The sequence below is a fragment of the Quercus robur genome, chromosome 4 (genome assembly GCF_932294415.1).
Source record: "Quercus robur chromosome 4, dhQueRobu3.1, whole genome shotgun sequence".
In the NCBI taxonomy this organism is placed as follows: domain Eukaryota; kingdom Viridiplantae; phylum Streptophyta; class Magnoliopsida; order Fagales; family Fagaceae; genus Quercus; species Quercus robur.
The window spans coordinates 32234830-32244840 of record NC_065537.1 but is presented as its reverse complement, the minus strand read 5'-3'; the positions used below and the strand labels follow the sequence as shown (position 1 = coordinate 32244840).

The following is a 10011-nucleotide window of genomic DNA, read 5'->3' as shown; positions in this document are numbered from 1 at the left end:
TTTGAAAAAAAAATATTGATTTGAGATTGATGTATTCTCTTAGAGACAGCCTTTAAATTTGCCATTATTGGGGAAGTTTGCAGATTGTACATTTGTGTTTTAATGTGTTTTAGAAAAATGAATTGATGCATTCTCTTAGGCTTAGAAATGACAAGGTTTCACGGTAGTAGTAGTGGTGCGCTATGATGTTAACATAGTCATAAGAGATATCAATGGATTAAACTACATGATAACCAACTGTCTATTTGAGTTTATCTAATGGCCATAATTCCACACTATAACCATTTCATTTTTCATTCATGGTATTTGAATTCCGAGTTTTAAGACATCACATGCATCATCTGAGCCTATATTATTTCTCATTTGTAGTGTTCACTTTGATGCAGTTTCCAAAATTACTTGATCAAATGTACTCTCTGCATTTTTTAAAACATAAAAACATGTTTGATGTGTCTTTCACAAATTGGATTGTCCCATCTCCTATAAGGGAAAAATTATGGATAATGCCAAAATTGCTTTGGAACAAACTATGACTTTTGTTTTGTTTTCTGTTTTTTTTTTTATTTTATTTTATTTTATTTATTATTTATTTATTTATTTATTTTATTTATTTACTGTTGCTACACACACGTCTATATATGATTTGTTTTAATCTAGATAATGTTTCAATGATGTTGTAATGTCAGAGAATGAGGGTGGTCATATTTGATAAATAAAGAAAACATTGTAAATGCTTCATTTGAATTTGATTTTTTGTTTTCCTTTTAAACTAATTATTTTTGTTAATATTTTAGTTGATTTTGTGTTTACATAATTTTATTTTCATGGCTGATTGGCTAATGAAATTAAGGGTATATGTTGAGGGATAGGAAAATGTTTTGTGATATTTGTTTAAAGTCCATAAAGATTTTGTTTTTAAGATTGATTTATAATTAGTTATAGTAATAATTCACCAAACAAATAGATTTGCTACAACTCTGGAAAATTAATTAATGAAATAGAATAAAAAATTATATAAGATTTCTTATTATTTACCTTAAAAATATAGATGTTGGATAAATATTGCTTTTTGAAGTGAAAGGGTGAATGTTCTAAAGCCTGTGTGCTGTGAATGATGCGTGTATGGTGAGAAGTGAAGAAAAAACATGAAAATTCATGGGTTTGGTGTTTGGTAATAACCTGTTCTGGGGATTCTCAAAATTGGATGAATGTCTTAATTAAGTGGGCTAAATGGTTGTGTTAGGCCGAATTTTGCATATGTTTTTCTATTTAGTATTCCTAATTATGAATATTAGGACTCTAGGAGAAGTTTTAAATGCATCATAATTTGGGACGGAGAGGTGAGATGATTCATAGGTGATAAGGTAGTTGAGAAGATTTTGGATTCAGAAATCTACCTTTTTTTTTAATGTAATTTCATGTTGTTTAGTTTTAGTTCAAGGTTTTATTATATATAGCTGAATATATATTTGGTAGTCAAACAAATTCATTGAGAAATTGAATTAATTATTGATTTCAATTGTTTTCAAGTCGAATAGTGCAAAACATTGAGCTACAGCCTACAGTGCACTGGCAACCACCACAAGAGGATGGAAAAAGCTCCATTTTTTGTCCAACAATAACCTATCCTAGATGTAATTGTTTAATTTTATTTGCAATACAATATATGTTTTCCCTTTTAGGGGGAAAAAAAAGAAGCAAAGATAAAAACCATCAAATATCCCATTTTTTATCTTCTATTACCATGTTGATTTGACGATGACCATGAGGATGGTGTGAAATTGATTTTAGTAGGAAAAAAAAATCCCGTGCATTGCACGGCCTATAGGCTAGCTATATATAATAGCAATAGCAGAAACTGAGAGAAAGTTGATTCATACAATTAAGGAGGTGTTGCCATGTAGGAAAAGTGGCTATCTAAAATTCAGCCACATTTAAGTTAAAAAGCGATAAATTACATTGTTTGGTAACGCTACAAACACCGTTTAAATGTGATAAATTATAATGATTCATTACGTTAAAACACTATTTGGAGCAGTATAAAAAGGAAACTATCCGCTTAAGAAAAAAAAAAAAAAATTACTACACGGAGAAAGGAGAAAGAGAGATCAAGTGAAAAGAGAGATAGAGAAATGGAGAGGCAGAGAAATAGAGGCAGAGATAGAGAGAAGGGTGCCACCCAGATCTTCTGCCATCATCGTAAGGGCGCCTTCCGTTTCTCCTATTCTGATACTTTCTTTTCACTTCCTTTTCAATTTTCTTAACACCGATGCTTGCGATCCAGAAGGAAAAAATAAACCTTGCGATACAGAGATGAGAAGGAGACAGACATTGAGAGAACTACCACCGGTAAGTTTTTCTCTTTTTCATTCTTTCTTAGATCTAGGTATGGGTATGAAATATGAATTAGTTTTGAGAAATTTGGTTGGATTGATTTTCATTTAGGTTCTTGGGTAACATTAGGTTTTGATTTGATTTTTTGAAATTTGGGGTTATATATGATTTAGGTTTGGAGAGGGCAAAAACAAAGAAATAAGAGAGAACATGATCTAAAAGGTAATCTTTAGGTTATGATATTATGCTTTCTGTCTCTACCTTATTTGTTTTCTTCTATATCTTAATTCTAAAAATTTGTTTCTTTAGGTTTTTGTTGATGCAACAATGACTCTCCATCTCCTTGAAATTGAAATTTAATAAAAATGTTGTACAATCCAAGGTTATATTACCCTGGAGAAGAAGAAGATTAGATGAGTATTTTGGTTCTTTTCACTTCAATTCTTGATTTGTTTTGGGTGATAGAGTTGCAACATTGTGTGTGTGTTGCGTTAATATCTGTGTTTGTGTATGTTTTTCAACCATAGCATCTCTGCTGGATGAAGTTAAATGAGAATTCCAGAAATTCCAATATAGTTGCTTTGTAGATAAAATAGAAAAATTTATTATTGAAATCCATGACAGTTTGGCCCTGAAATCCATAGAAAGTTTGGTGGTAAATCCCTATTTCTATCTCCTCATAATCATTTTTTCTGTTCTTGCAAGAATATGAAACTTAATCTTAAAATGAACTTTTAGACTCTAATTCTTATAGGGCTCCCAAGTTGGAACCCTTCTATATTGTTCTCTATAAAATTGAATTACAATGGCCTTTAAGATTATGTATTTGAAAGTCAGGGGAAACTGATAAGTAGGTTTGGTTTGTTTATGATTTATTTCTTGGTGGCTTTGTGCATTGAGATTAGAGTTTGTATTTTTTCTACAAATTTTTTAATTTGTCATTGAGAATGAATTGTTAGTTCAATGAATTTGGGTTTGATTTAGAGGTGGCTCGGTGTTTTTGAAAGTATATTCGTAAAAAAATTGTGGGTCTGTGAATGTGATCTTACATTGGAGACTTTTACTGATTTGGTAGTGGCAGTGGTATTGAACTTGGACTTGGTTTTTGCATACAGGTTTGCATAAGTGAATTAAACTTATCTTCTAATAAGATTAGATTTTATACTCCAATATATGTTTCTATGATTGATTACAGACCACAGTTTGATATTTTGGTTTTCTGATCCTCCTTTTCTCATCAACACATATTCTTTTATCTTACTCTCATCTCTCTTACAAATTTCACTATATATAAAAAATAAGTACCCAAAATGCACATAATATATTCCTTCTTTCATTTATTTATGTGCCCTCTATAGGGGTTGTCTTATTGTTTGATTTATTTTTTCACTTGATATATCAAAATTTTGTAGATGCAACGACCATTTTTTTGGTTACTAATATTACAATTTGACTAGATTGTAATAAAGCTTTAGTATTTTTTTTAAAGCATGTTGAGTATGTTACTTTTGAGAAAATTGGTAGGTAATAATGCATTTATTTGTTTAATGATAGGCAAATATTAATTTTGAAATATCAAAGGGTGAGGTTGAACGGATCAGAGAGCTTGATGAGAGACTTATAGACATATTAAAGCGTTTGAAGGTTTGGATAAGCTATAAAAAGTTCGAGGTTACTTTTAACTTTGTGCCTAGATAAAATAAACTACTCAAATTTCTTATATTGGTGTAATGCTTTAAGAGATTTGAGCTTTTATAGGACTTTGAACTTCTGTTAATATTCATGTATTACTTAAGGTTTTTTTTTTTTTTTTTTGGTATGGAAACTTCCATTTGGATCTAACATTTCTTTATTGTTATATTTTTTTTAATTATGTTTTAATTACTTGAATTTTTTCCTTGAATTAGAGGCATATAAGTTTGTGAATGTATAAGAAAACTTACTTTGTTCTGAATAACCAAATTTGTAGTCCAACTTGCAATAGATTTTGATTGCAAGGAGATACGTGTACACTTTTTGCAATTTCATATTCTGCCCTGCTGTTACAACTGTACTGTTTACTGTAGATTATGATCAAACTTTGTGGTTTATATGCATTTATGATACATTTACTTTTGTAGTATATAAATGTTGGGGTTGAACAGAATCTACAAAGGTCTATATTTATTCCTCACAAAAGGGACATGATAGGCGGAAAATATGAAGAGGAAACGATATTTGGTCGATTGGAAAGGAGCAAGAACAAAAAGAACAATTGAGATATGAAATGAGCATTGAGCACATAACCACACAAAAAGCAATGTAAAGGCACATTGGAATTTAAAAGAAAAAAAAGTTAGCTGATGCTGAATCAAGATCTTCAAATGCACTTGGTTGGATTGTTTTAAATTTAGATATTTGAGTTAGATTTGGTTTTAATTATGGTATTGGGTTTAAAATAAATTTTGTTTTGAGTATTTTGTATTAGATTTGGGTTAAATTAGTTTTTGGTATCTGCCTATGGTGTTTGTAAATAGATTTGTAAATGGAGATACTTGTTGGGTGTTTAGTACATGGTAAAAATGTATTTAAATATTATTAAAAAAATTTTATTTTTAATAAATATAAATAAAAAGGTTCCTGCACATAGTGCGGGTTAAAAAGCTAGTATATACTAATTGAGAGAGAGAGAGAGAGAGAGAGAGAAGCAAATGTGTGTATAGGGTTGGTCACATCACATTCTGCAAAAAATTTACTTTATAAATTTTTACTCATCACAAAATAGAAACAAATTTGTCTAACATTCTTTCTCTTGCTACCTAGATTGGAATTCATAAGTAAGATCCTAATTAAGTTGCCTTGTTTATGATGGCCAACTCATATATTTAGTGGTTGAGATCTCTATTTTTAGATAAGATAGTATTTCAATTTATGCTATCTGTTCCATAATAATTGTTCATTATCATCAGATCATGACACCTATTGGTTGGTGTATGCAGGAATCAAACCTCAGATTTCTTTCATCAAACAAGAGATTTTACCCATTGAAATTGATACCAAAATGCTAGACCTTAAACTATATATATGAAAACCATACCAAGTGCCCATGATAATTTATGTAGTTATATAATCACTTCACAAAAGAATAATATCTTTAAAGTGTCTAATTAGATTATATCAAAACTTTAACAATAATTATCTTATCATCAGATATATGCATCCTCCCGCAAACTATGAGAGGGCAGATGTATATCGGATTTATGAAATACCTTTTTTCACTCTTTAGCAAGAATATATAAAATAAAATAATATGAAGTATAAGAACATGTTTTAGTTGGACTGTTGATCATATATGTATCTTTTGGTGCTCTACTAAATGACTGATTACCAGGAAGACTTTATTTTGTGGGTGATAAAACCAAAGGTTTTTATTTTCTTTGGATGATTTCCATTACTTCAAAAGATCACTAATAGAAGAACAAAATATAATTAGAAATTGAAGTTTGAAAAATTTGCAGAGGCTGTGTTTGGTTTGCGTAAAACCATTTCCGGAAAATATTCTATTTTCCGGAAATGCTATTTTCCGGAAAGGAAAACGTTTTCATGTGTTTGGCTGTCACAAAATTCATTTTACGGAAAATTAATTTTGGTGTTTGGTTCATTTAAACCTTTTACCAGAAAATGCATCAAATCCGGCAAAACGCTCGTCCGACGAGCGTCCGACGAGCGGCGCGATCGACGATCGCGATCGTGCACCGCGCTGCTCGTCGGCGCGGTGCGATCGTCGGACGAGCGGCGCGATCGACGATCGCGCCGCTCATCGGCGCGGCGAGGCGCGATCGTCCCTCTCTCTCTGATCTCGTTTTGGTCTTCTCTCGCTCTCTCTCTCTCTCTTTTTCCGGAAGTAATTTGAAGTGAAAATGAGGGGAGAAATTCATTTCCGGGTCAAAAGTGAAATTAGTGGACAACTGGAAATCATTTTCCAAAAAATACTATTTTCCGTGACAGCCAAACACATGGATTTTACGGAAAATGATTTCTGAAATTGGTTTTCACCCAATTCAAATGCAGCCTAAAGGGAATAGATGGTACTGGTTAGTAATGAGGAAGTCAATTTGGCTTCGGAGGTTTAACTTTAACATATGAAAGTGCCATGCTTGGTTATGTTTTGGGAACAACACCTTCATCCATAGAAATGGAACTCAAAGCTTAACATGCTGGAAAGTGACCAACAGTGTTTAGCCAGCTTGCGTACCAAATTTGCGCATCTAGCAGAGTAACTATAGACAAGTTTCCAGCTTACAGATTTTCCTTTGTGTAGCAATGGAATTAATAATAATCAAAAGGTGGAAAATATTGCTTTAGGAGTCGTAGTTGTCTAGTAGATTGTTGTCCAATCTGTAGAATGGTTTAGTATCGAGTTTATTCTTTGTTTCTCCTCATTCTTCTACATGTCAAATAAAGATGCCTGTTCAAAGAAGCCCTGCTATGAACAAAAGAGGAATAAAAGAAGGGAGAATATGCATCTCTTTGTTTTCAAGGAATGATGTAAATTTTATTATAGTTTTGAGTTTTAGATAAGTGGCTAATCCTATAGAGATTTTCATGGCCTAAAGAATTTGTCTAAATAAGACATCACAGTCCCATAAAACCCATCAGCTTTCAGACGAGTGACCATTTTCCAACTTACAAGGTACAACTTTCTCTTCTCGATAGTGGTACCTCAAATAAAATTTCTCAAGATTTTTGCAGGGAGCAAGCTACCCTGCATAGTTCTCCATAAATTTTTTCAACGGGACAGCTTTTTCTATTTGGAATCTAGATGCTATGGTTGCAAAGAAACAGGAAAATCTTTCAACATGAAGATCCAAAGCCTTTTTTTTTTCAAGGGAAGTGGAGAGTCTTGCTGTGAGCCCTTAGAAATGGGAAATTGCTATGTGCTGAGATGAATATTCAAAATTTAAAAATAGAACTTGATGCACTAACAACTAACTGTGAATTTACTGCACTAATTGATGAATGCTTTCCTCAAAGTCAGAATTAGGCACAGCTATAGGGAAACAAATCATTTTGCTGATGCTTTAGCTGGGAGGGGAGCTTTGATGAATGTAATGTTTCCTTGTTTTTAATGTTGTGTTTTTGTTAAATTTTAGACAATGTTGGCCTGTTTAGTGACCATTTATATAATATCAAAACTATACCTGCTCCTTAACCTTTGAATGCATTACAGTGTAAGAAACAAATAAATACACTTTTCCAATAACATAAAGATGAAAATTCCCTAAGTTGCTGTTGAAATATGCTAACCAATTGCAAGATACCAATCCCACATTGACAAAATGAATGATCTCTTAAATGTTTATAAGATTCCAAACAAGGCCTGCATATTGCCGAGCTCAGTAATGTGAGCTTGTAACCCAAGTGGGGGCATAAATGTGATGGGACTTTGGTCCAAATTAGTTGGTCGGATTCAATGAGGGCAATGCGTGAGACTGTTTTCACACAGCAGCGACATCCTCCCACTCTTTGCAGTGGAAATATAACAGGCCACTGCCAATTGGTTCCAACATGGCCCATTGGGTTGCCCAACTGACCATCACTTTTTCTGTTTTTTTATCTGTAGTTTTTCATTTCATTTTTATAACCAAATTAACTTTTCCTCCGACGTTGTTATTGAGGACAATTGAAACAACATTTCTCTTAGAATAATCTAAAACAAACTTGTCCAAGATATGAACTATCTAATCTAAAAAGTTAGTTTTTGTTTAAAATGATACTATAGATTTATAAAACTTGGATTTGATCCTTATCTTTAGTATAAGTGTTCTTAATCAAATTCGATTTTCTTAATATATATTGAACAGGGAAGTAGAAAATGGCATGCACAAATATTCTAAAATTTCAACATCCTTCTTTATTTATTTTTATTTTTTGTAAAGATTGAGACAATAAAGAAAATATTGTTGTTGCGTTTGCTTCCAAACTTTGTCCATGCTTTTGAACAAGATTTCTTTTCCCTTCGTGAATATAATTACTTCAATATTACACTATTTCCCCTCTTTGTGTGTGTGTGTGTGTGTCTATATATATGTATACTAATATTTAAAGGGCTTCCCTTGTTTGGGATCCCCTTTTTTTTGGTTCAAAAATGCCTCTACACCCCTATGTTTAAGTAGAAACAAAACTAAAGGACAATCCGAGAAAAATACAATACACGGGCTTCTGTACCCTGTCTTCTTCCCTAACTAAGGCTACGCTGATGGCTGTTGAGGATATTGCTAAGTAGAGAAATAGTTCTTCCTCAGGATAGGAAAGATTTAGCAGCGCCCGGGGGGGGGGGGGGGGGGGGAAGGGGGACATGAGGTAGGTCTTCAGATCCTCAAATACTTGCTGACACTCGGCTGTCCATTCAAAAGATTTCTTTAGCGTGTGGAAGAAAGGTAGGCATTTATTCGTTTCCCTTGACATGAATCTGTTCAACGCTGCTACTTTACCGTTGAGGCTATGTACTTCTTTTATGTTCCTTGGGGGTGTCATCTCTATTATGGCCCGGATTTTGTTTGGGTTGGCCTCGATACCCCTATGAGACACCATGAACCCTAGGAATTTTCTCGCCGTCACTTCGAAGGCACATTTGCCTGGGTTGAGCTTCATGTTGTAGGAACAAAGGGTGTCGAATGTTTCCCTGAGGTCGTCTAAGTGATTTTCCTTTCTTGGGCTTTTCACCAGCATGTCGTCGACATAGACCTAGACATTTCTCCCAATCTGCTGTGCAAACATCTTGTTCATGAGCCTTTGATACGTTGCGCCCACATTTTTTAGGCCAAATGGCATCACTCTATAGTAATGAACGAAGTCTTCTACTGATCTGCTTCATCCATCCTGATCTAGTTGTAGCTCGAAAAAGCGTCCATGAAGCTTAATAACTGGTGTTGAGCCATAGAGTCAACCAGAACGTCAACCCGCGGGAGGGGGTAACTATCTTTGAGGCATGCCTTATTTAAGTTAGTGAAGTCTACGCACATCCTTCATTTCCCGCTGGCTTTCTTGACCGTCACCACATTTGCCAACCAGTCGAGGTAGTAAACCTTCCTAATGAAATTTGCCTCTTGTAGCTTGTGAACTTCTTTCGCTATAGCTTGGTCTCATTCTAGGGCAAATACCCGTTTCTTTTGATGGATGGGTGAAAAGGAGGGTGACACGATTAGTTTGTGCACCATGACCGATGGGCCTATTCTCGGCATGTCTTCATGCCTCTAAGCAAACATATCCCAGTTGTCTTTGAGAAAAGTTGTTAGTGTTTGGCGGATCGTTGGGCTGGCGAGGGTGCCAATCCTCATTGTTCGATCATTCCTAGAGTCGTCGAAACATATCTCTTCAAGCCTTTCAACGGGCTCTGTCACCATCTGATGTTCTTCTATGTTCATGCCCTGGAGGTGGTCATTCATCTCCATCATAGCTATGTAGCATTTGCGCGTAGCTACCTGATTTCCACGCAGCACCCCGACTCCATGTAGGGAACTTGATCATTAAGTGGAAGGTTGAGGTTATAGCTTTCCACGAATTGAGGGTAGGTCGTCCTAGGATGGCATTGTAAGTGGACAAGCAGTCTATTAGGGACATATTTCTATGTAATTGGCATATCCTTTGACAAAACGCACTTTACTTGTATTTGGGTAAATCTAAGTAGGTTCAAGA

The 10011-nt window shown here is 34.0% G+C and overlaps 1 long non-coding RNA gene across 1 annotated transcript; it reads left to right on the top strand.

Moving 5' to 3' along the window:
• The first annotated feature begins 664 nt into the window (after positions 1-664).
• LOC126724423 (uncharacterized) lies at positions 665-2663 on the top strand. Its single transcript, XR_007654978.1, has 3 exons — positions 665-2199; positions 2285-2349; positions 2508-2663. It is a non-coding gene; the product is annotated as an uncharacterized LOC126724423 (long non-coding RNA).
• Positions 2664-10011: the final 7348 nt, after the last annotated feature.